The 26,505-nt window shown below is 36.2% G+C and overlaps 1 long non-coding RNA gene across 1 annotated transcript in view; it reads left to right on the top strand.

The window, feature by feature from the left end:
* Positions 1-209: 209 nt before the first annotated feature.
* Positions 210-26,505, top strand: part of LOC110102464 — a 40,729-nt gene continuing 14,433 nt past the window's right edge. Inside the window, exons 1-2 of the long non-coding RNA XR_002303835.2 lie at positions 210-448; positions 541-773. This is a non-coding gene — a long non-coding RNA (uncharacterized LOC110102464). The remainder of the gene's footprint in view (positions 449-540; positions 774-26,505) is intronic.

The raw sequence follows: 26,505 nt of genomic DNA, 5'->3' as shown, positions 1-26,505 counted from the left end.
GAGAGAAGAGAGATAAAGAGATAATGAGAGAAGCAAGAACGGTAATATTTCTTTTAAATTTTCATTATGAATTTTTTTAATGTGATATGGCTCTGTAATTTTTTTCGGATTTCAAATTTTAATAAATTAAATTCAAGTGTTCTTTATTTTCACTATAATTTTTTATTTCTTATTTCTCTTGCTTTGCCTGTTCGGCTGTTCCACTTCCCCCAACACTAACAGCGCAATAAAAAAGAGCACCGATATAGATGCACAATGAAAATGAAAGTATTCATTCACTACAAAATATGTATTATAATAAGCATTCTAATTTATGGGGCATAGAGCTGCTGCTGGCCTGCTGCTTTGGCTTCCCTAACCGAGAGGGAGAGAGTTTTAGGTTTTGAGGTTGTTCCTGATAGAAATGAAAGCGGAGAACTCCTGCTGCCTTCGGTTCTTACGCGAAAATGTGAGAGAAAAGCATCTTATTCTTCTTCTTCAAGTTTTCCTGGAAGAAATCGGGAAGAGTTTTTATTTACCCTCTTACAGTTGGAATTTCAGTTGGATGAAACAAAGCAGAGACGACATTTGACTGCTTTTGGCTGGCTAGTCTGGTCGTTCTGAAGCTTAACTTGCTATCCTTCCTCGTCCTCATCCTCATTCACCAACTTCAACGAGGTGGTGGTGGAGGGGACGTCCAGAATAGTCCAAACAGCTGCTGATTTTCCTCTCAGTTGCATTCGTCTCTTCTATTAGTACTACCGCAGAAACCATGGGAGGCTAGCTCCGGTGAGGTATATTCTCAAATTCTCAAACTTAGGTAACCTATTTTGCCGCTATGATTGTGTGTGTACCATTTCCCCCAGCCGTAGGTCCATTTAGATCACCCTTAGCTTAGGATTTCAGCTAGCAACCCTGATGCCCTTTTAGTTAACCCATGTAAATCGGATGAATATCTATGAGTTCTTATTTGAGAACTCAAATAAGAGGGTTGCGAAGCGCCGGATTATTGGACTCATGTCAGATAAACTCCCTAATGCATGAATGTGCATTCATATTGGAGCCATGCATCGTTTATATTAAACCTCAGGCTATTCGTAGTCATTGGATCCCAAATCAAATGGCTGCACATAGATTTTAATCTGTATAAGTTGCATTTACTTCTTATCAAGATCTAGTTTATTATAAAATCAATCTGTAGGAGCATTGTATTTGTTTCGATATGTAATCATTTCTTAAGTTTTGATGGATGCCCAAAAATGAATTTAATTAATTTGAAAAATCAATAAATTATGTTGAGATCTTTTATAAACCCTCAAAAGTTGGCCGTTTCAAAAATGGGTTAACGGCTCGGGTTTGAGTCTGACCTAAAATTGATCCGCTTTGAACCCATCCAACCTGTTAAATAAATGAATCGAAATCCTGAACTCGAACTGACCTATGGGCAAAACCCATTTTTTTGGACCTGACCCACTAACCCATTTATATTTAAAACAATTTTTTTTTTTATATGGCTTAAATAGAACATAATCAAGAAGTGTAATAACAAATTTGCTAAAACATCTTGGTTTAGTATTGATTATTTTATAAAAGACATAATACAATACAGATTATTGAAGTCATTATATCACTAAAACAACTTGGCTCAATAAATACTTGCTTGTATGCGTTTAGCTACAGGTGGAGAAGAACTTTTTGCAAAGACTAAGCTTCTATTGTTATACATGTTCTTATCATAAACTCTAGAAAATCATAAACATCATTCTCTACATCCTTATTAGCTTTCAATTGACACAAAAAACTTCTCTTTCGCTCCAAAATCAACTTAAAAGGTGAACAAGCACATTTTAGCAAAGCTGAAACCATTATCTTGATAATCAAAGTGGTAGCACAAATTTACCATCAGTGGCTTTTACCTATCATCGGTCAATCGATGTTGTGAGTTATTAGAGAAGGGAGTGTTAGTTTTGTGTCAAATATGATTGACCAATCGTATTATATTGTTGCCTTGAACCTCCATTCAGTATGTCGAGCTCACTAGAGGGTTGTAGGAGGTCCTTATCCTATTTGGATTCTGGTGCCCTGGTGTTATGCACCCCTGTGCTTCAGTGCTGTGCACCCTAGCTCTATAGCACTGCATATTTTTCTTTGAGATTGAGAAAAATAGAGTGGTAGCACTGTGACTCTCTAGACCTTGACACCGCAGTGCAATTTATTAGACTAGAGACACAAAGTTAAGTATGGCAACATGACGTTGTGAGGCTGGCTGAGCAGTTTTCTTTATCGTTTTTCATTAAGGATTGTGTCCGATGGTTGTTGTATTGTATCTCCTGGTTAGTTCTAAGTTTAGAACGGTGCAAAAGAGAAGAGAGACATGAAGAGAGCGAGAGATAAAAGAAATCTGTACTATTTTTCATTTTCTCCCAAATTTTCATAGTGATTATCTTGGTGTGGTGTGACTCCGTGATTTTTTTTCCCAATTTCATATTTTTTCACATTAAATTATGATGTTCTTTCTTTATGCAGCATTTTTTATATCCTGTTTGTTTCATTGTATGCTTTACTTTCCCTCAACAACTGGTATCAGAGTCACACTCTTTAGTTCGAGTGCTTGTAATGATTGATGAAGCAAAATACAAGATTAAGAAGTTCAATGGTTCGAACTTTGTATTTTGGAGGATGCAAATTGAAGATTTGCGGTACCAAAAGAAGTTCTATTTGTTGTTGTAAGGAATCACCAAGAAGCTTGATTCAATAACTATGGAGGAGTGGGAGGTTCTTGACCGGGCATCCATAGGTTTGATTAGACTTTTACTTTCCTCATATGTTGCATTCAACATAGTAAATGAGAAGACTATAATCGATCTCATGGTTGTACTAATTAAAATGTATGAGAAGTCGTTGCCTCAAACAAATTTTCTTGATGAATAAGTTATTAAATATGAAAATGTTAGACATCACTTTAATGTCAAAACACCTGAATAATTTGAACACTGTGATGAGTCAATTGTGTTCAGTTGACATTAAGTTTGATGATATGGTGAGAGCATTACTGCTGTTATATTCATTGCTAGATAATTGAAATGGGTTGGTTACTGCTGAGTAACTCTTTAGGAAATTCAAAATTGAACATTGAGGAAATTGTTGGGTTAATACTTAATGAAAAGGTTAGTAGGAAGATGAACGTTGAACAAATTTTGCTCTTAATGCTAAAGCCAGAGGAAGGGATTGTACTAACCCGAAAATATGTAAAGGTTAAAAAAAATAAAATAAACTGAATTTATGTTTGAACTGGAGTGCAATGTTGCTGTGTTTTAGAGCGTTGCAGTGTTGTGATGAGAGAATAGCGATGTTGGAAATCGATGCTGCGGCGTCGACACTCTATTCTACAATAATTTTTGATTCAACATGCAATGCTATGGTGCTAAGCCACTTAAAAAATATATTAATTATTAAATCATAATATCTTAAGCATTAAGCCACCCCTCCCCCTCACAGCCGTGATGTGCTTAGGAAGGAAGAATGGGAGAGGGAGAGGAAGAGAGAGGGAGGAGAGAGAAGACATTTGGGGCATGTTCATTTGTCAATTATGTTTAGAGATGTCTTCTAATCATTGTAAGTAATTCAAATCTCATTTTAGTATTTAATTATTTTGAGTTTAACGGATTTATTCTCTCTTAAATCGATAAAAATGTATTCTCCTGATTTACCGCACTTTCACTGTGTAACTTATTGTATACGATAGATACAGATTTTATGAATATTTTGACTATAATATTATTTAATTTTACAAGGTAAAATGAAAGTAATGATTTTCTGAGCTATAAATTAATATATAGATTTTCCTGCATTTTATAGAGCTGAACATTTCATGTTGCATTTTATACATTAAAAAATATTTCATGAAAGCAAGAAAGAGTGGCTTTTAACGCTATAATTAATTCAGATTAATTGTTAAAATATAATACCTTGCGCAGGAGGGTGGGCCGGCGTGCTTTTTTTAAAGATGGTTTGTGGTGTTATCTCGATTGTAATTTGTAATTAATGATCGATTCGCCAATGAATACAGGGTGACGACTCTTAATGATTTATTGAAAGATACCTAATATGATAAAATAATAACGATGATGTAATTAAAATGATAATGATATGAATGCACATATGTACAGATGAAAACACAACATTAAAGTTGATGTACTACCTTACTAAATCATATATTGAAGCATGTATACATTGATTGTATCAATAAATAGAATTGTATTGTGCATAAAAAACATTGATAGATGGGTCATAATGGGTGCAAATATATATATTGACTATATATGATACATATGATTAATAATATATAAGATAAATAAGACTGATGATATTGACACTTTATGTCTTGACTCATTTACTAATTTGTGAATAATTTAAGTATGATTGCTTTATGGATTTATTGATTTTTATATTGACTATTGATCCATATATTTCATTGAAATGATTTCTTAATTTTTTTATTGATCATTTTAAGCCTTATAATTAATAATTGATCATTGATGAGATTGCTATTGATTATATTGACTGAACTAAGCATGCATATTAATTATTTAAACATTGCATTGGAAGCTTTAGTGAATTTGAGTTATTGCTGAGCTTTTTAGCTAATTATATGAATTTTAATAATTTCAGGTCAGGAAAATAATAAAGACCAGGAGTGAGGTTGTCAGGGATCCTCAGATTATTCTTTTATTTTTATTTTTAATTTTCTTGTATTCTTTTTATAGACAAGAGCTATGAATTGATTATTAGTTTTACTAATCTCCGGACTATTATATAATTTTAGGAGAATGAATATAGAGAAATATTTTCCTGATATATGATATTTAATTACTTTCGTTAAAAATTGAATTATACGAATAATTTATAGAAGCTCTCTGGTAAATGATTAAAAATATAAAGTAGAAATTCTTTCAAATTTGATTATAAGGCTTGACAATTATATTATGATTTATATGATTTTAGTTGCTTCCACAATAATGATTTATATTAATGAATTCATTGAAGTTCTAGTTGATTATTTAAGTGATGAAAAATATATAATTCTTTCAAATTTGATCTTGGGATGTGACAGAAGTTTAGATATAAATCCTACTAGAGGAAGATCTAAATCCAAGAGAGAAAAATCTACTTCAAGTAGAGGAAAAGTTGTGTTCTAGAACTATAAAAAAAGGGTCACTTGAAGAAGGATTATACAATTTCAAAGAAGGCTAGTGGTGGGAGTCAAGATAAAGTCACTATGCAAATGTTTATGTAGAAGAGTTTCAAACATATTCTTTGATTTTATTTTTTGGATAATTTTAAATCTTAGATTATAGATTCAGGTGCTTCATTTTATGCAAGTCTAACAATGAGGTATTGAAGAGATACACTCAAGGTGATCTGGGCTAGGTGTGTCAAATTTTGACATGATCCGAAAACTTAACCTAGAAAATTTGATTTTGGGTCGACTTGTTTAACAAACAGGTTGGGTTCAGGTTCTAATTCCCGGCCCTTTTAAAAAATCGGGTCATGTCCGTGTCAACCTGTTAACTCAAAAATGGCCCAAAAATTACCTACGTGCAGGCCTGTGTGCCCCTCAACCCGCATCTTGTAGTCCCGCCTTCACCGCGTTATGCTTGCAGTTGGCTTGCAGCCTGCCTTGCAACCGCTCCAACTAGCTTGCTCTTGGTCTTTCCCTCGCCGCTCGTGGCCTCTCCATCGCCCTTGCTTGCTCGTGATCTCACCCTCACCCCGTGATCCGCTCTCAACGCTCGCTTGCTCTGCGCTCGCTTGGGTCAGCGTGTCGGGTCGGGTCTACTTGAGTTTGGGGCCGGTCGGGTTCATGTTCAGGTTTTTTACCCGTTCGTGTAATCGGGTCGAGTTCAGATTGGATCAATTAAAGGTGGGTCAGTTTCAGGTTAGACTCGAACCCGAACCGAAAACCCTTTTTTATAGCCCTAATCTATGAGAAGTGTATTTGGGAGACAAGTCTTTTGTATTGTTGGACAGAAACATGTTAGGCATGTTCCTTGTTTAAAGAGGAACTTAGTTTATGTGTCATCTTGTAAATTCAAGCTATGTGACATCATTCATATGAGATTTGTGCAAGGTGATGAAATGGGCTATGATTATAGCTCGCGACAATATTGAAGGAACCATGTATATTATAAACAAAAGATCAGATTCTATTAGAGTAGTTGATGTAGGAACATCTTTAGTAGAGTATTCATTAGGCATTATTTAGCCTTTATTAGCTTTGGTATATGTTTTTCTAGAATGTTCTTTTGCCTTTATATAAATAAGGTATTGTAAGAAGGGGAATCATGAAGAATATTATATCTCTTTGAAGCTTTAAGTTTGTGTTTGTTCCATGGATTGAGATTTCATTCTAGCAGATCCAATTCTTCCTCTGATCCACTGCATTAGTTGACATCAGAGCCTATAACTTACGAAGAGTGAAGAACTGCCGATGAAGATGGGTTGTCGACAACGATTGAAGCTGAAGTAAATGGGCAGTCAATGAAGATCGATGCCAAATAAGATGAGCGGTCAATGATGACCGATACCGAAAAAAATGGGTGGTTGACGACGATCGACATCGAAGAAGATGGGCAGTCGACGACTATCCTCCACTCCAACTTCCACTTCAATGGTGAGATTTGCCGCCCGACTATCCTTCTCTCCAACTTCCACTATAATGGCGAGATCCGCCGCTCGACTATCCTCTGCTCCACCTTCCACTCCAATGGAGAAATCCACCCACCGCTGCATGAACAGTTGTCATCGTGCGCAAATTGTCGACTTGCCCCTCTTCACGTCGGCTCGGGAACTGCCCTCGTCTCGACCACACTCACACGAGGCTCCAAAGTCCATTATTCAGCCTCCAAATTTGCCTACATCTTCGACCTTCTAGCATGAGCCGACCCCAAAACTACTCCGCTCTTGCTCACACTCCCTCTCCGCTCTTGCGATCCCAAACCCACTCCCGTGTTCATCCAAACTGATCTCCCACAGCCCGACCCCTATTCCACCTCCGCTTCGTCTTGCGACCAGAACTGCATTCCCACTTCATCTCGTGACCAGACCAACGATTCCGATTTGCTCCTGTGCGATTCCACCTGGAGATCTTTTCCAAGGATGCAGGTATTTGATTACTTGCCTTCTGTTGTCAAACAAGAGATTTCACCTAACACTCATCCTCCTCTGCTGCCTCCTCCGAAGATGGAAAATTACTAAACTGCCACTTCCATTGCTTCATCCTCATTTTAGTAGAGTAATTAATGAATTGAATGAGGTGGCTTATTCACCATTGCTTTCATTGCCATCATCAAGATGCCAGTTTATAAAGCCCTTGCTGTTGGAGGATACTGCTCGTGCTGACGTGCATCATTCAATTAAGGTTCGGTTTGTTAGTGGCGGCGGAAGTTCATCTTTGAGGCCCGTTGATGAGGAAGAAGCCGATTTAGATACCGAGGAAAAGCCTTTGCTGAAGCCCTTGCATTGAGATCAAGTCCGAGCAAGCTCTGATTAGGCTATGGTTTGGGTCAAGGCGAAATCTAGTTCATTCCATTTTGATATGATTGAAGCTTTGTTTGTGAACAATTCGACTGCTCCTCTTCCAAACGAATAGAGCAGGAGAGCGATCCTTCCACCATTGAAACAAGAAGATAGAATGCTCCATCCAAAGAAGTCCCAGAACGTTGTGATACTCTTACAAGCATTGAATGAGACAAGAGAGGAAGTATTTGAAACCTTGTTGCATGGAAATACTAATGGGCGCTGCTGAGTTTTTTGAAACCTTAGTCAAGATGGCTCCCAAGAAGGAAGTATAGTTCAAGCTTAGGAACTTCAATTGCGATGTATAAATAATTGAGCTTCAGAGCATTGATATTGTTTTGACTAACTTCGTAATCAATCAGGTACTTAAAAGTTTACTAGTTTCTAAAATGGGCTTCCATTTTCTTCTATTGGCTGAATATCAGGCATGACCGCATGACCACTTCACCACTAAGTAAATGATCTGTTTACTTCTGGAAAATCAAAACTTTGATCTTCTGTCTATTAGTATGAGAAAGTTACGTGATGATGGATATTTCTTCAACGCCTTGATTGGTTTGCATGTTAGTTGTAAAGATATTTTCTATGCACGTAACATGTTTGATGAAATGCGTGAGAGATGTGGTCTCTTGGACCAATATGATCTCTGGTTATATTTAGATTGGGGATGTCTTAGAATCCTTTAGACTGTTCCACGCAATAAGAACTTCTGGCATTGAGCCCAATTCTGCGACATTGGTGGTCATGATTCAAGCATTTAAAGTTAAAAAATTGTAGATGGAGGGAGGCAACTCCATAATTTTGCAATCAAGAGTGTTTATTTGACGACATATAACAAGATGGATTGTTTCGAGCAGGCATAGAAGATCTTTCATTTTATGGAGAAAAGGAGTTTTGTTTCATGTAATATTCTAATATTGGCCTATTTTTTAGCTGGGGATTTTGTCAAAGTAGTTGAATGCTTTCTGAGAATGACGGCTGAAATTGCACATGATGTTTACAATAGATTGACCGAAGAAGAGAAGATGAAGATCAATTGCACCATTAATTACGAGAAGCTCTCATTACAATCCTGCAAGAATTGGTACAAAACCCCAAATTTTCGCCTAAAACTACAGTTCAAGTGCTATTGTCTCAGCCATCCAAACTCAATGGTCTACTCCAAGAGTCCAACCACTTCAAACCCTTTGATAGTGAGCAAAAATAATCTAAAGATGGTGCTTTCATTGAGAGAGACAAAATATTTTACCCATGAGGATTGCTATATCCACCCTCTTCCACGATGACTCGCCTCGACGGAGTCGAGACTTTTTGATGCAAGGAGAGTATGATGTAGGAACTTCTTTAGTAGAATACTCAGGAATAGAGCCTTTATAAGTTTTGGTATATGTTTTTCTAGAATGTTCTTTTTCTTTTATATAAACAAAGTATTGCAAGAACGGAATCATGAAGAATAGTATCTCTTTGAAGCTTTAAGTTTATGTTTATTCCCTGGATTGAAATTTCCTTCTAGCAGATCCAATCCTTCCGCCGATCCACTACATCAGTAGTAGATTCAAATGTTGATGGAGGTCTTTGGCATCGTAGGTTTGGCCATATGAGCAAGAAATATTTGCGTTCACTTCTTAATAGAGGAAAACTTCTTAATTTAACATGTAGAAATCTAAACTTTTGTGAAAATTATGTGTATGACAAGCATCAAAGATTGAAATTTTCAAAAACTAATTCAAAAGTAATGTCAAAGAACTTGGAGTTAGTGCATACTGATTATGGGATCCTGTACACCAATTTCTTCTATTGGAGGTTCTCTTTATTTTGTCACTTTCATTGATGATCACAACAAAAATGTATGAGTGTACTTAAAAATTAGTAAGATGTATTTGATATTTTCAAGAAGTGGAATGTCATATGGTTGAAATTGAGACTAGTATAAAGCTCAAATGTCTTAGATTAAATAATGGTGGTGAGTATCGTGACAAGAAGTTCAAGAAGTATTGTGCTTTGAATGGAATTAGGCATTAGTTCATTGTTCCAAGAACTCCACAGCAGAATGGTGTTGCATAGCGCATGAATAAAACTATCATTAGGCATGCCAGGGCATGAGGCTGCATGCAAGTCTACCCAACCAATTTTGGGCAGAGGCAGTGAATAATGTTGTTTATCGATTAATCATGGACTATCAGCTCCTTTGAATGAGAGATTACCTGAGAAAGCTTGGAGTGGAAAGGAGGTAAGGTTAATTCACCTCAAGGGTTTTGGTTGTTCATCTTATGTTCATATTGCTGCATGATCTAGGAGTATATTAAGTGTATATTTATTGATATGACTTGGATGAATTTGGCTATAAATTTTGGGATTATTAAAATAAAAAATTCATTAGGAGCAGAGATGTTGCATTCAATAAAATAAAATATATAATAATATAAATGAGACTCCTGGATGTTCTTTCAAACATGTTGTGATAGAGGATGATGATGATCAAGAAGACAAAGACAGGATGTGTGTTCAAGCTGAAGCATAAAGAGTTTCTCAAACACATGCTATTGAAGTCAAGAGATCCAATATAATCTTAAGATCAGCATAAAGGCGTTCTTATTCCTTATGCTATATATTATTGATAGATGGTGGTGAATTAGAGTGTTATAATGAGGTCATTCAAGTTGATAATTCAAAGAAGTGGGAGCAATCAATATATGATGAGATGCATTCTCTTGAGTTGAATTAGACTTTGGAATTGATATAGCTACCAAATGACAAGAAAGCACTACAAAATAAGTGATCTTATAGGCTAAAAGAAGAACCTGATGGTAGCAAACACTAGAAGGCCAAACTTGTAGTGAAAGTTTTTCAACAAAAAGGAGTGGACTACACTAAAATTTACTCTTTAGTGGTGAATATAGTTACAATCAAAGTTGTGCTGAGCATAATAGTAGTGGAGGATTTACATCTAGAGCAGATGAATGTAAATATAATATTTTTTCATTTTGACCTTTAAGAAGAGTTGTACATGGTGCAACCTTAGGGATATGTAGTCACATGCAAAAAATATTTGGTGTGTAGGCTCAAAAAGAGCCTATATGGGCTGAAGCAGGCACCAAGATAATGAATGGTACATGAGATTTGATAGGTTTATGTCAGATAATTGGTACACGAAGTGCCAAGCAGATCATTGTTGCTTCTTCAAATATTTTGATAACTATTATATCATTCTGCTTTTGTATGTAGATGACATGCTGATTTCAGGGTTATATATGAAGAATGTAAGATATCTGAAGGAGCAGTTATTAAAGGAGTTTGAAATAAAAAAATTAGGATCTATTAGAAAATCTTGGTATGAGAATTTGCAGGGAAAGAAGTGCAAGAATTCCGAAGTTGTCTCAAATTGAATATGTTGAAAATGTGCTGAAACCATTCAACATGAGTGATGCAAAGCTAATTTGCACTCCCTTGGATTGTCATTTTCATCGAAGGAACAATCATCTAAATCTAAAACAGAGGAAGAACAAATGAAGAGAATTTCATATACTTCAATAGTTGGAAGTTTGAGGTATTCTATGTTTTGTACGAGACCATATATAACACATGTAATGGGAGTAGTCGACAGATTTATGAGTAACTCTGACAAACTTTATTGTGAGGTGGTTAAGTGGATTCTCAGATACTTGAGAGGATCAATTTACAAAGTTCTTTGCTTTGGAGATGTAGGGATTGATCTACAGAGATATGTATATTTTGATCTTGTTGGAGTTCTTGATGATTGGAGAAGCACAATTGGTTATATCATTACTTTGGGAAAGATTGCAGTGAGTTAAATTTTCAAATTACAGAAGATTATTGTGCTCTTAGCTATAGAAGCTGAGTATATTACTATTACTGAGACTAACAAGGAGATGATATGGTTGCAAAGTTTCATGGCTGAACTTGGCAAGGGGAAAAAATGAGAAGTTGCATAATGACATCATGAGTACTATTCATTTAGCTAAGAATATGCATTCCATACTAGGACGAAGCACATCCGACTTTGATATTATTTCATCAGATTACTTTTGGAAGGTGGTCAGTTATCTTTAAAGAAGATTCATAAGACTAAGAATCTTGCAGACATGCTGATAAAGACAATGATAGTTAATAAATTGAAGCTATTCTAGCTTCAGTTAGTCTTCATGAAAGATGAGAGTGAGGGTGAACAACACTACATGAATTATGATTGGTGTTACAAATCGGGAGAAGGATTGATTGCAATTAGTTTCCAAGTGAGAGATTATTAGTTGTGTGTGGAATTTGATTGATCAATCATGTTGTATTGTGCCCCAAACCTCAATGCAGTATGTCGAGCTCGCTGGAGGGTTGTAGGGCCTCTTTATCCTAGTGTTATACACCCGAGCGCCTTAGCATTACATATTTTTTTTTGGAGAAAAATAGAGAATGGTAGTACTGCGGCGCTCCAGACCCTGGCGCTACGGCTATGTGAGACAGACTAGAGACAAAAAGTTGAGCGTCATGGTGCTCCAACTTGGCACCGCAGTGCTGTGAGGCTGGTTGGCCAAATTTCTTTCTTATTTTTCATTAAGGGTTGTGTCCCTTGGTGGTTGTATTATATTTCTTGATTAGTTCTAAGTTTAGAACAGTACAAGAGAGAAAAGAGAGGAGAGAGCAAGAGAGAAAATATATCTATACTATTTCTCTCAAACTTTTATTGTGAATTTTTTGGTGTGGTGTGGCTCCATGATTTTTTTTTGTTTCAGGTTTTTCCACGTTAAATCCTAGTGTTCTTTCTTTCCGTTGCATTTTCTATTTCTTGTTTGTTTCGTTGTATGTTTTTACTTCATCCTCAAATGGGAGAACAAAATGAGAGGAAATGTCTAGGAGGATTGGAGGAGTATCGAGTGACGTGCAACATGGAGGCTGGAGTTGTGGAGGGTCCGCAACGTTGCGACAAGAAACATCGAGGAGAGAAGTGCAGGAAAAATTTAGAGTGAAGGAAGTGTTGTGTGAGAGATTTTGGTTTTGCTATAGGGACGAGTCACACTCTATTTATAAATAACATCAAATAAGTGAGATATCTTATGGCTATCAAATATATACGGATTAAACGACTTAATTTTAGGTTGGTACGTCAACCCGAATATGACCCGTTTATTGAACGAGCCAGCCCACAACTATTTATTGAGCAGGTCAATTCAAACTTATAATTTTTAAGTTGTGTCATATATTTACACCCTACTAAAGATTTATATTTTAAGTTCAATAATAGGTAAGGTTAATCAACTTCTTTGTTGGATATTTTGCCAAATTTAGAGCATTAAAATAAAAATAATTAATTGCTTGATTCCTAAAAATTCCTTAAAAATCTAAATTCCTTTATGTGCTCCCAAGGTCTTATATTATAATAACAATAATCTTAAGATCCTTTGAAAGCCATAGAAATGATAGATCCTATTTTAATGAATTCAAATATTTTAAAAAATAGCACTGTAAGGAGACTTTTTTCTTTTTGTGTGGTGCTTTGAAGCTTCTCAAAACTTTAAGTACTTACCGCACTAACCTCAGGACCCCTTAGAAATTAGTTTACCCTTAGGAAAATCTTAGTGTTATTCTATGATGAGGACAGCCGACCATGGAGAGTTTACCCGAGATGGGGTCGACGATCTACAACCACGATTGCACCGCTTTACTTTTGAGTCATCAGTTGTATTAGATTTATTATTATGTTTGTATTGAGTTTATTACATTTATGTTTTTCATTTGTACCCTCACTTGAGGGAGTAGTTCTATGTAAGCCCTACGGGCATGTTTGTCTTTTTATTTCCTTCATTATATGTTGGCTATTTAAAGCCTCCTCATCTTTTGAGGGGATGATGAATATGAAGAAAATTTTCATGCACTTTGTTTGTGAGTTGTGAGAGTTCTTAAGAGAGCTTGCTTGAAGTCCCAACACCACACCACCGGCCCTAGCCCCAACACCATCGGCCCTAAGCCCCAACACCACCGGCCCTAGCCCCACCTAGCCCAAACCCACCACCTCCCATAACTGCTGACCTTTCCCTCCAAGCCCTAGCCATCGGCCACCCTTTGCTCTCGTAGTTGTATTTCCTAATTTAGCACTTTATTAATTTGGAAGGTTTCTTAATTCAAATTCAAATGAATTTGAATTTCAAAACCCTTCCTAATTGATATAAACATATTTTAGGAAGCCCCCCACTCCCAATTATTACAAATCTGAAATTAAATTGGATTTGATTCCAAATCCACATTCAATGAATATGAACACATTCAATGTATGTGGACACCTTCCCTTTTCCCCCATTTTGGCCAGCCCCTCTCTCCCTCTCTCTTAATTATTTCCTTCCCCAATTGGAACTCCAATTAAGGAGGTAATAGCCGCCCCTCTCCTCTCTCCTCCTCTCTTCTATCTTACCCAAACTAATCCCTAATCAAGCTTAATTGGCCGGCCCCCACTTCCCTCCCTTCCCACTTAATCTAACGAGTTTGAAATTCAAATCTCCCTCCCCTACATCCACCAAAATCTGAACTAACAATAAGAAAACACCTTTCCCTTACCTTTGTCCGCCCCCCACCTACCTCCTACACCTAAAATCTTGACTCCAAGTCCGCTGTCTAGATTTTCTGGGCGTTCTATGTTGCTGTCCTGAAATTCCAGCAAGGCAAAATCAGTCGTGTCGCTGCTTCAACCCCTTCGATTGTTGTCCAAAGCCTCCCTGTGTTTGTTGCCAGATTTTTTGAGCACGTGAGCTTGCTGTACTAAAATTTCAGCAACATTCTTTTGCCGTTCTGCCGTCCAAAGGTTGTTGTTTGCTGTCAAGAAGTTCCAGTACTCCGGACGAAGGTGAACTCTTCTCCTAATCATATCCCTTCTGAAGTTTTCTCTCAATTTTGGCATCATAAAGGTTGTGCAAGTTGTCTCCGCTTATCCAAACATCAAGAGTGTGAGTGAGTGGATCCAATAAGTGACTTATCTAAATGTTAGTTTAGGGATCTCCTTTGAAAATCCCTCATGCTATGCTAAGCTTGATTGGAACTGATTATTCATGATTCTAACTCTTATTGTATAATTTGGCCTAAGCTTAAATCACCTCTTTCTTATTTTCAGGATTTGTTTAAATTGCTAAAGTAAACTTAATTATTGTTACTCTAATTTAAAGGCATTTAATTTCAACATTGCATAATTACGTACGCATTTAGTTCTACATCATTCTAACTCAACTAAAACAAAAATCAACTTGAATCATCCTGATATGGCCTATCTTTGATTGGTGCATTTTCGGACTCCCATTGAGATTTTTTAAGTAACTTCTAAATAATTAAAGAAAGCACCAAGGATCCTTCGTACTAAATTCTAAGTTTCTGATGGAGCTTAGTTTGTAATTTTCGGAATCCAGGGAAAACAGCCCAAAAACAGTGGAAAAAAGCGAAATCTCTTGGATGAAAACACTCACAAACACTTCAATAACTTGAATATCAAAAGACTTACAAGTTTCCACGGATACAATGCTCTCAATTCGAGAAGAGAAGCTTTCTCCCAAGCCCTAGAGAAGAAGAAAGCTAAAACAGCCACCAAAACAAGATCCCTCTAAAAAGCCACCCTAACTCACTTTTAACTCTCACATAAACCCCTCAAAATCCCCTAATTACCCCTAGGGCAAACACCTCATCCTTCCTCTTCAATTTGGTGGTCCCCTTGGGCCCACCCGACTGCTTTCTCCCCTTCGGCTGTCCGCCCAGGCAGGCGGGTTCTCCGCATGCAGTAAGTGAGAACCGACCCTTTTTGGGCCGGTGTTGCTGTGGACCGGACCGGTCCATCATCACTTCCCGCCCAAAGATTAACCTCGTCCTCAAGGTTGAAAGCGGGAAACTGAGCTTGTATGATCTCATAAGTCTCCCAAGTTGCGTCATGTGTCGGTAGATCTTTCCACTCAATCAAAACTTCCTTCCCTCCTTCCTCAGTGTGTCTAACCCCTTTCAATGCAGAAGGCTCTAATAGACTTGTACCATCTTCACAAGGCAAAATCAGTCGTGTCGCTGCTTCAACCCCTTCGATTGTTGTCCAAAGCCTCCCTGTGTTTGTTGCCAGATTTTTTGAGCACGTGAGCTTGCTGTACTAAAATTTCAGCAACATTCTTTTGCCGTTCTGCCGTCCAAAGGTTGTTGTTTGCTGTCAAGAAGTTCCAGTACTCCGGACGAAGGTGAACTCTTCTTCTAATCATATCCCTTCTGAAGTTTTCTCTCAATTGTGGCATCATAAAGGTTGTGCAAGTTGTCTCCGCTTAGCCAAACATCAAGAGTATGAGTGAGTGGATCCAATAAGTGACTTATCTAAATGTTAATTTAGGGATCTCCTTTGAAAATCCCTCATGCTATGCTAAGCTTGATTGGAACTGATCATTCATGATTCTAACTCTTATTGTATAATTTGGCCTAAGCTTAAATCACCTCTTTCTTATTTTCAGGATTTGTTTAAATTGCTAAAGTAAACTTAATTATTGTTACTCTAATTTAAAGGCATTTAATTTCAACATTGCATAATTACGTACGCATTTAGTTCTACATCATTCTAACTCAACTAAAAACAAAAATCAACTTGAATCATCCTGATATGGCCTATCTTTGATTGGTGCATTTTCGGACTCCCATTGAGATTTTTTAAGTTCTAAATAATTAAAGAAAGCACCAAGGATCCTTCGGACTAAATTCTAAGTTTCCTAACCTATTAATTTAACCCAAAATCAACAAATAACCTCTAATTAGATATAGGATTCCAATCATATTCTCTCACATTTGCTGAATTCAAAATAAGGAAATAAATTTTTATCTTTAAACTCACAAAATTCTATGATCCCTCATTGATTTGTAGTTCCAAAATTAGGGATCATTTCTCAAATTAATATGATACAAATTGTGTGAGTTGTAGTTCTTTTTTTACTTAATTGAAAATTTAATCATGATTTTTTTTAGATTTTTTCTAGGATAAAAAGCATTTGATATGATCCTCTTATGCTCTTATATTGCAATTTTTTAAGGATCAATCTAATTATTATAATAGTTAATCTATGTGCTCAAAGATCCATATGAAGATTAAATTACTTGTGGGCTCCACACTCCCTAAACACCCCCATTGAACTTGGCTTGACCATTTCAATTTTACCTAATAGGTTGACTCTCGCATAATCTATCTCATACTTATAATTGTTTGCTAGAGCAATCAACTCTATCAGTAGTTTATGACAGTATTATTCTCCTTGTACTTTTCTAAAATGTGATAATCATTTTCATATTGGTTGATGTGTGATGTTTTTTTGTGTGATTGGATATGATTGATTTTGTGATCATTTTTTATGATCTGTGATGAACGTATTATATTACCTCTAGGTGAAGGGTGATCTAGATGCTATTTTAATTTTACAATAATTTTTTTGAAACTAGAGTTTTGATGGTCCCAAATTTAATTTTGCAAAAATTTAATTCAAATTTGCATTGAGTTTCATACCCGATCAAGAAGAATTTTTTTTAACATATCAGCTACCCTCATCTTCGGACGTCAAAGCTTACAGAGTCCAAAAATGTGTCAGAGTTTTGAAAAATTTATCGATGTGAAATTACAATTTTGGATAAATTACGAGGCACAACAACTCCATGAGCGTCAATGTGTACCTCCCCTTAGGGACGTGAACCAAATAAAATGTAATTGATCATAATTTTCAACATGTACTGAAGTTGGCGGGCTGATCGGAGCAAAAATTTTACAAAATTGAGCTCCAAAACTCTTTTGGTTGCTCTAACCAATGAAATATCATAAATTACTTTGTGGATGATGACATTTTCATGCTCCCTTAGCTTAAAAGCTGTAGAAAATTCTATAATCCCAGCTCAAAAATTATAACTCTCCATTCTCCCTCTTAGCCTAAAAGTTATAGGAAATCCCTTAACCATTAGCCTCAATATTATAAATCAAATCATATTTTTTTCTTAGCCTAAAAACCATATGAAATTACACCCTCCTTTTAGTCCACTTAGTTGATCTAACAAAGTAGGTGATCTCTTCATGATTCAAACTCTAGGTTTTTATCACTTAGCCAAAATAAGTGATCTCATCCTTCATTTAAAATTAAAAATTCAAACTTGTAAGTCTCTTTTAAGAGCTTTTATATGAAATTCATTTTTCCAATTAGATGAATTTCACATTCTATGTAAAACTCTTAGATATGCTTGTTTTACTCTATTAAGCAAATCTCTCTCTTATCCTAACATTAAGAGAATTAAAATTTATAAATTTTATGTTTTTTTTTTTATATAGTGATGTGCCATTCTATCCCAAAAGGTGGAATACCCTCATCCTTGGATCATTGGATTTCATGAATGACTGATTATCACAAAGTTATCAATAATTATTCTATGCTTTTTCATACCTTTAAAAATATGAAATACATTTAAAATTTAAAAAATAAGTTTTAAGGAGAATTAACTTAAAGTGAAACCTCCCATAAAATTTAAAGCCAAGTCTCTTTTTATTCCATAATAAACAATGCCTCAAATAATAGTGTGTCAGTCACATGAACCATTACACATATAATGCACAATTCCTTGGGCATCATAGGACTAGATTTGTTTTTTGTGCATGTGTTTGTGATGATTGGTGTGAAATATTTAATGGATTGTCTGTCTTTCAGACACTGAAATATTATATGCAAATAACCATTATAAAAAATGCAAATAACCATTATGTTGTTTAAAGCAAATAACCATTATAAAAAATGACAAATAATTAAATAATTACTATCTAATAAAATTTACTCGCATGCGTTTCTTATTAACTTTAAAACTATGAGTAGGCATGACCAACATGTTAAAAAATTAGCCTGTCACCAGAAGTGTTAGGCAATTTTTAGTTGTGTTTATATAAGCTTCATAATATTTGACTTGGTGATAATTATTTTTTTTTTTACTTTTTAAATATAACTCATAAATTTAGAAAGTTATATAGGCTTGTGGGTTACAACTAAAGTAATTGTTAATGGTGAACCAGATGAATAAATCTCAAAGTGAAGCCCATTATGCTTCAGAAGTCAAAGCTTAAAGGCTTAAAGTTCGGGTCTAAATTCAATTGGGTTGTATAAGGTAGGTAACTCAGATGCCATTTTTTATTTATTTCCTGATTGTAATAGAAGACTTGTATATTATTATGTGGTTAAGTTTTTATGTTTGGTTGTTTGTTTGCTTTGAGTGTATATTAGAAATGCATACCTTTTTTAAATTTCTTTTATTGCTTTGCTTAGGGATGGCCTGGATATTTTATACGATGCTCTTAGAAAAATAAATTTTCTTTCTAGCAAAATATATGCAATCTTAAAATCAATCATAGAATAATATTTTCAAATAAAATTGCATAGTTTATTAAAAAATAAACTAACTTTTCAAAATTAAAATGAAATCCAAATCCTTCTTATCTCAATATTTGACTGATTGCTTATTCATAATGGGCGTGCTCATAAATCAACATTAAATTCATGTATTTAGTTGATGAACATGATATGCATAGCACTATGAGTCTCATATAGAAATAAAATTCTCACACTAAAGTCCATAAAATAAATTTTTTTTCTTTATGATAACATATGTATAGTCGCAGATTTAGACATCATAGCTTAAGTGACTAAACTGTAAGCTTTTTTTCCTAAAATCAAAACAGTTTAGCTTATCTTTTTGTTTTTTAAAAAACAGTTTAGCTTATCTTGTATATGCACTAAGACAAGCATTGCATAGTTTAAAAGTGCTTAAATGAGTTTAACAAGGCATCATTTATAGAAAGGATTGTAAGATTAAAACTGTTTTGACTTAACCTCAACTAAGATTTTAAGCTTGCAAGTTTAATGTATTATATTATATTTAGGTTCGAGTTAGTACTTATTGGTGGTTCTCATCTTATTTAGGGTCTCAATCTGATGTTTTTTTAGTTATATGGTAAGTCCTTAAATTCTTCAGGCATTTTCTCAATCTTGTGTTATTGTAATATAATTCATAACTTTCTAAGCCAATTGGTCAATTTTAACATTAATTTAAGTTTAAAATTTAATGTTCAATGTAGTATAATTTTGAGTGCCTCTGAACTTCTTAGATATAAGTATTATATTTTTTGTGGCTTTCTCGATTCCCTTGGCCTGGCTGTTCGGGTCTTGTTGCTGTTCCCTGGCTTTCTCGATTTTTCTGGCTGTGGTGGTTCGGATTCTGGGCTTCAGCCGTGCCTTAAATACTGCTTTTTTTTCCCCTTTTTTGTTTGGTTGTATGGGCGGTTGTGGCTGACTGTTAGCCTCCTTTTCTTTCCTATTTAAGGAGGTGTTTTGGGCTGCTGTAGAGGGAGTTTTGGAGGTGAAAAGATGATGGGGACATCGGATGGAAAGTCTATCGAAGACGTGGCCGTAGATCAACAGCCATGATTTAACCGATGTATTTTTTTATGTTTACGTTTTATGATTTATTGATGTAATTTTTCTTTTATTAGTTTTCTTTTTTACCCTTGCTTAAGGGAATGAGTCTTGTAAGCCCTTGAGGGCGTATTAGTCCTTTTTATTTTGAGTCATTGTAGGAGGCTATTTAAAGCCCCCCTTTGTTCTATTTTGGAAAATGAATGATTATTATGAGAATTTTCTTGCACTTGTATTTGGAGAGCATTTGAGAGTTCTTGGAAAGAACGTTGGAGAGATCCCTTGGAGAGGGAGATTGGCGCATCACCCACCAACCTTGGAGATGGCCGGGTTCGTGGTCTCATATCTTCGATTTCCCTTAACTCTATCTCCCACCTTTTCTTCATGATCTTACTTCTCCCTAGTCGTTTCCTTCCACCCACCAAAACACCGCCAACATCTCCACCTTGCCACCGCCCCCATTCAAACCACCGGCCTCACCCGCCCCAACCCCCATTGCCTATTTTGAATAATTCCTAATTTTGGATTGCCATAATTTAGTTGGTCTTTAAATTCAAATTTCTCTAAATTTAAAATTCAAATTCTTTCCTAAATTATAAAATCTATTTTAGGAAAATTTTCAAATTTTCTCTTCATTGGATTTTGAATTAATTAAGATGAATTAATTCATTCTAAATCCAATCCCCAAAATTAAGGACGCGTTAAAGCCTCCTTAATTCTCTCCCTGGCTCCCTCTCACCCCTAGCCGACGGCCATATTGGGCTAAACCGCCGGCCCCACTCCACTTGCCTCCCTTTGGATCTTCTAATTTAGTTTAAATTAATTTGGAATCCAAATTAATTAAATTCAAGATTCAAATCCTTTCCTATTTGCATGAATCTATTTTTAGTGAAGTTTCTAAATTAAATCCCTTTGAGTTTCAAATTCAAATCGGATTTATTAAAATACTTTCCTAATTCCTAAAGCCTTAAATAAGTAATCCAATTCATATCCCCAATCTCCTCCCTCATCATTAAGCCGCCAGTCCCCCCTCTATAATAAATGCAATGATTTATTTCCTAAACCTCCTCCTCGCTTGGAAATAAATTCAAATCAGCCTCTATCTCCCCTAGCCGAAATTTCCCAAGGTCCCCCATACTTGTTTCTTTCCTCAAATCACCCTCCTCCCCACTTGGAAACATTTCCAAATCATTCCTTCAGCTATCCGTCTTCTTCCCATGTATCTGGACAAGCTTCTTTCCGCCAAAACCCTCCCTCACAGCCCATCCAACTTCAGATTTCTTTCTCAAGCTTGCTGCCAGAAATTCCTGCACCTTTGGTTTTCCACCTACCGGAAAGCTCTTTAACTGCTGCCCTAGGAGGACAGCCCGCTGTCCCGTAATTCTCACCAGCCCCTTTTACTATAGTATCATTATAGAGGCCCATGCTTGCTGGCCAGAACTTCCCAAGGTCTGAAACTACAACTTTTAGCATGGATGGCTGACCCGGAACTAGATTATGGCATTGTTTACAATGAACAAGGAGACGTCGACCTACTACAATCCGCCTCCTTTGACTTCAACCTGGAGATTGACGGTTCCGTGGAATAATACGTTGATCGCATCCTTTTTTTTGTCCTAGCCGATGCAACCGACGAACAATTATCGGACATCGAGTGGAGCATCACCGCGGGATCTCAATGAAGGTGAACTTCTCTCATAGTTCATGTATCATCCTATTCTACTAACCTTGTAGGAGATGTTCTAAGCAAGGAATTGTGAACCACTTATCGCCTCCGCCTAGTAAACGTAGGGTTGTTTTCTTCTATGTTACTAAGCTTTCTTTGTTAGATTAGGGTTTATGTTGAAAACTACTTCGTTTGCATTGCTTTGAATTTCCTAAATATTTTAAATTGGTTTAGCATTCTTATGTAACTTGGCCTAAAATTCATTCTAAATCCAATCCCCAAAATTAAGGACGCGTTAAAGCCTCCTTAATTCTCTCCCTGGCTCCCTCTCACCCCTAGCCGACGGCCATATTGGGCTAAACCGCCGGCCCCACTCCACTTGCCTCCCTTTGGATCTTCTAATTTAGTTTAAATTAATTTGGAATCCAAATTAATTAAATTCAAGATTCAAATCCTTTCTTATTTGCATGAATCTATGTTTAGGAAAGTTCCTAAATTAAATCCCTTTGAGTTTCAAAATTCAAATCAGATTTATTAAAATACTTTCCTAATTCCTAAAGCCTTAAATAAGTAATCCAATTCATATCCCCAATCTCCTCCCTCATCATTAAGCCGCCAGTCTCCCCTCTATAATAAATGCAATGATTTATTTCCTAAACCTCCTCCTCGCTTGGAAATAAATTCAAATTAGCCTCTATCTTCCCTAGCCGAAATCTCCCAAGGCCCCCCATACTTATTTCTTTCCTCAAATCACCCACCTCCCCACTTGGAAACATTTCCAAATCATTCCTTCAGCTATCCGTCTTCTTCCCATGTATCTGGACAAGCTTCTTTCCACCAAAACCCTCCCTCACAGCCCATCCAATTTCCGATTTCTTTCTCAAGCTTGCTCCCAGAAATTCCTGCACCTGACTTTGGTTTTCCACCTACCGGAAAGCTCATTAACTGCTGCCCTAGGAGGACAGCCCGCTGTCCCGTAATTCTCACCAGCCCCTTTTACTATAATATCATTATAGAGGCCCATCCTTGCTGGCCAGAACTTCCCAGGGTCTGAAACTACAACTTTTAGCATGGATGGCTGACCTGGAACTAGATTCTAGCATTGTTTACAATGAGTAAGGAGACGTCGACCTACTACAGTCCACCTCCTTTGACTTCAACCTGGAGATTAACGGTTCTGTGGAACAATACGTTGATCGCATCCTTTTTTTTGTCCTAGCCGATGCAACCGTTGAACAATTATCGGACATCGAGTGGAGCATCACCGTGGGATCTCAATGAAGGTGAACTTCTCTCATAGTTCATGTATCATCCTATTCTACTAACCTTGTAGGAGATGTTCTAAGCAAGGAATTGTGAACCACTTATCGCCTCCGCTTCGTAAACGTAGGGTTGTTTTCTTCTATGTTACTAAGCTTTCTTTGTTAGATTAGGGTTTGTGGGTCTCCGAAAGGATTCTGCTCATGGGGTTCGAATGCAAAGGGTATGATCACACTATCCCTTAGGACAAAATGGTCGTAGGCCTTTACAATCGACACAAGCAGGCCGATGGAAGAGCAGATGGAGTTATACATACGATTAGCCATGGAGGGTAGCGGTTTTCACCTACCAACCTCGATGGATAATAATATATATAACCCAAAAGTTCACGATATTTCCCCCATTCGATACATAAGCTCGAATGGGGTTTATTTGATTGTGGGGATCGGTTTCCTACGGGCGCAAGCCCCCGTAGTTAATTACATCTTAGACCTCGGTCTAAGAAAACTCTCGATTAAGGATGTTAAATTATCTTCTCTAATGGATTTAGTGCAAAGGGATTTCTAGGTTTTCCTAATCAAAGGGGAAGAAGGTCCCAACTTGGTTCAATCAATCAGGCGTGGTTCAGTCAGCATTCGGCCGGTCTGAAGAAGAGAAAACTGGAGAAATGAAAGGGGCAACACATCTCAAGAAAGCACGAGAGAAAAAGGGAGGTGGCGTCATCTGTGTGACGCGGATGAGTATGATTTATAACTTTCGAAAGAATGGAGAGCTTAGCCACCAATAAGGCGTATAATGGTACACTCGTACCACTCACCTTTAGATCCTAAATCTATAAAAGATGTAGTATCGTACATACGATACTAACATATATAACCTAATTAGTGCAATCCTGGACTCACTCCTCGCCTGAAAGAGGAAGCCAGCTAAAACCACCTAATCGTATAAAATTCATGTTATCCAGTCCATATGAAAGATCGGAGGATAGTTTAGACATTGGAATTTGTGATTGACAACTAGAGAAATTCCTAAGTGATCCCACACTTATGAATGATATTATGCACCTAAACTAATGCAATTAAGTTTTAATTTTAATTAGTTGCTAATGCAATTTATACTGGTCAAAGTCTCCAAATCAAGTATATATGAAGTTTTAAAAAGGCTTATAAAAATAATTTTTTAGAAAGACAACTTCCCTAGGTCCGGCACTTCATCCTCATAGGCCAGATTATCCGGACTCTACCCGCAGGCGGGGAATTTGTCTAAAAGAAGAGAGAATGCGTGCATGCGACCCCGGAGGAATCCGGTTATTCCCTAGAATCGTTATATTTCTATGTGAGTTAATCTTAAATTTTTATTATTAATTACGAGTAGAATTTTTATCCCTAAAAGAGCCTAACGGTCAGGCACAAGCACATACAAGAAAGAAACCTATAAAAAGCATGCCAGTTCTACTACACAAGCAAAGTAAAGAAAACACAGCAAAAACAAAGAAAACTCACGAAAAAGAGTGTCCATGGAAAGTGGCATACAATATTACATCATAGAGTACAGAAAAGTAAGGGTGGCCGGGCTTCACCGACAACAACCCGGGAACGACGCAAATCTTAAAATAAGGCATTTTTATCTTTTTAGTCTTCTTCTTCACTTCCTTGATTCGTCTTTGGATCATCTTCAGTCCTTCGGGCTCCTTGTAGTGAACGCTCCAAAAGGATGCTCAAATGAAAAAGGAAACCCCCTGTAAGGGTTTTCTTTTATCTTTGGACTCCTATACATCTAAAATGCCTTATTTTAATGATTTTCACAAAGCCTACTATCAAATACATCACATCACTGAAAAGAGAAAATCTAGACTCTTCTGCAGGGGTTATCCTAAGCAGTTATAATAAAAACTCATTCAAGAAAAAAAATCATCCACGCAGTTATATATGAATGAAAATGCAGAAAAATAAATCACACTTGGTTGTGCTCTGATTATTGGGGGCAAAGCAGCTGAAGCAGGTACCTAAAGTAGTTATATATTTATTATTATTAATTTTAGCCCCTTTAGCGCTGTGTGAGAACGGCCATCTGCAGGAAGACAGTATTAGTATAAAAAGAGCGTGCCTAATCTATGGGTATTCTAATGCTCACAACAACAATGCAGAAAGAAAGCTAGAAAATACGTCACAGAAAAGCTAAAGCAAGTAACAAAAACAACCAGCACACAGGTCACATGCAGAGCGTCACAACACAGCACAGAAAAGAAAGACAGAACATCAACCTATCCTAAAACTAGTAGTCGTGTCCTGGCAAATCAATCTAAGTGTAAGTCGTGTGGTTTTGGTAGGTCCTATATGGGATAGTTTAATTAAAGTTACTTGCATTTTTTTGTTTGTTGAAAGGGCAAAGGAGATTTTGGTTAAAGTTCAAATCTTAGTATTTTAAAATTGATTTTAGAATTTTATTTTTAATATTTGATTAATTATCACCTTTGTTTTATACCGAGGCCGTGAGGTTTATTTCACCCTCCTTGGGGCTAACTTAATAGCCTCGTAGGCCTGGGTTACCCAGTGATAATTAACTTTGTTATATTATTTTAGTTTGTTGTAAATTAGAAAAGAAATATAGATTAGGCGTTTTATTAAAAAAAAGAGATTTGTTGATTGATTTTAAAATTTATTGTAAAGTTTGATATTTAGAAGTATTTTAATTCTAATGAATTTTAATATTATGGTTTGATCTCCTTATTAAATCTACATATTTTAGACTTTAGATTGGTTATGTGTTAATTATTAAATTAGTTATATTTGACTTTGATTTATGTATTGAATTTATAATTTAATAATTATAAATGTTAATTATAATTTGATTAAGAATTAAGTGTTTTAACAGATTTTAAGAATTAGATTAAAGTTGATTGATTGATTATTAGTGGATTAAGAAAAAGAAACTAAATCTAGGAAAGCGTGTCACTAAGTTTTCGTTTTAATGTCTCTATCCTATAGGGAGCATGCATCCTAAGTCTATATTTTCTAAGACTCGGTCCTTAATTTTTGTCCTTATATGTCACTAAAGTTGTAGGACTAAAAGTGGTGTTGTTTTCTAACTCTTAAGACTTCTATGCATATGTCAAAAGGTTTTAGGGATATAAAAAAAAGTAAAAGCAATCCTAATTATAAATGAAGTTTCTACAAGGCCCTAAGGGTGGGAGGCGTGCAATCATCTATGCCCCTAAAGGTTTTCTAAGTTTTTAAGAAAGCTTACAGCACCGGGGGCTATGACCCGGTGGTTCCGTCCGTAGCACCCCTACCGGAATGAATAGGGGCGACTGATGCTCGGATTCGGTTGTCCTAGCTCCCTCTCCAAGTGCTCCAGTGCTCCTTATCCATTGCTTTCCAAAAGGTACCTCGCAAAACACAAAAGAGATGTGTATTAGAGTAGTTCTATAAGCAAATAATTATATAAGGAAATAAAAATGCAATAAAAAAAAGAACGTACCTTTTGTATACCGGTCGAGTCGTTTGTGATTTGGGTTCTCCTCATTTTGCAAGTGTTTAGTATCAAAACACGAAAGAAACGACAAAGAAAACTAAAGGTAAAGCA

Source organism: Dendrobium catenatum, unplaced genomic scaffold (assembly GCF_001605985.2).
Source record: "Dendrobium catenatum unplaced genomic scaffold, ASM160598v2 original_scaffold_252075, whole genome shotgun sequence".
Taxonomy (NCBI): Eukaryota; Viridiplantae; Streptophyta; class Magnoliopsida; order Asparagales; family Orchidaceae; genus Dendrobium; species Dendrobium catenatum.
Note: the sequence above shows the minus strand (reverse complement) of the source record. Positions and strands in the feature narration are given on the sequence as shown.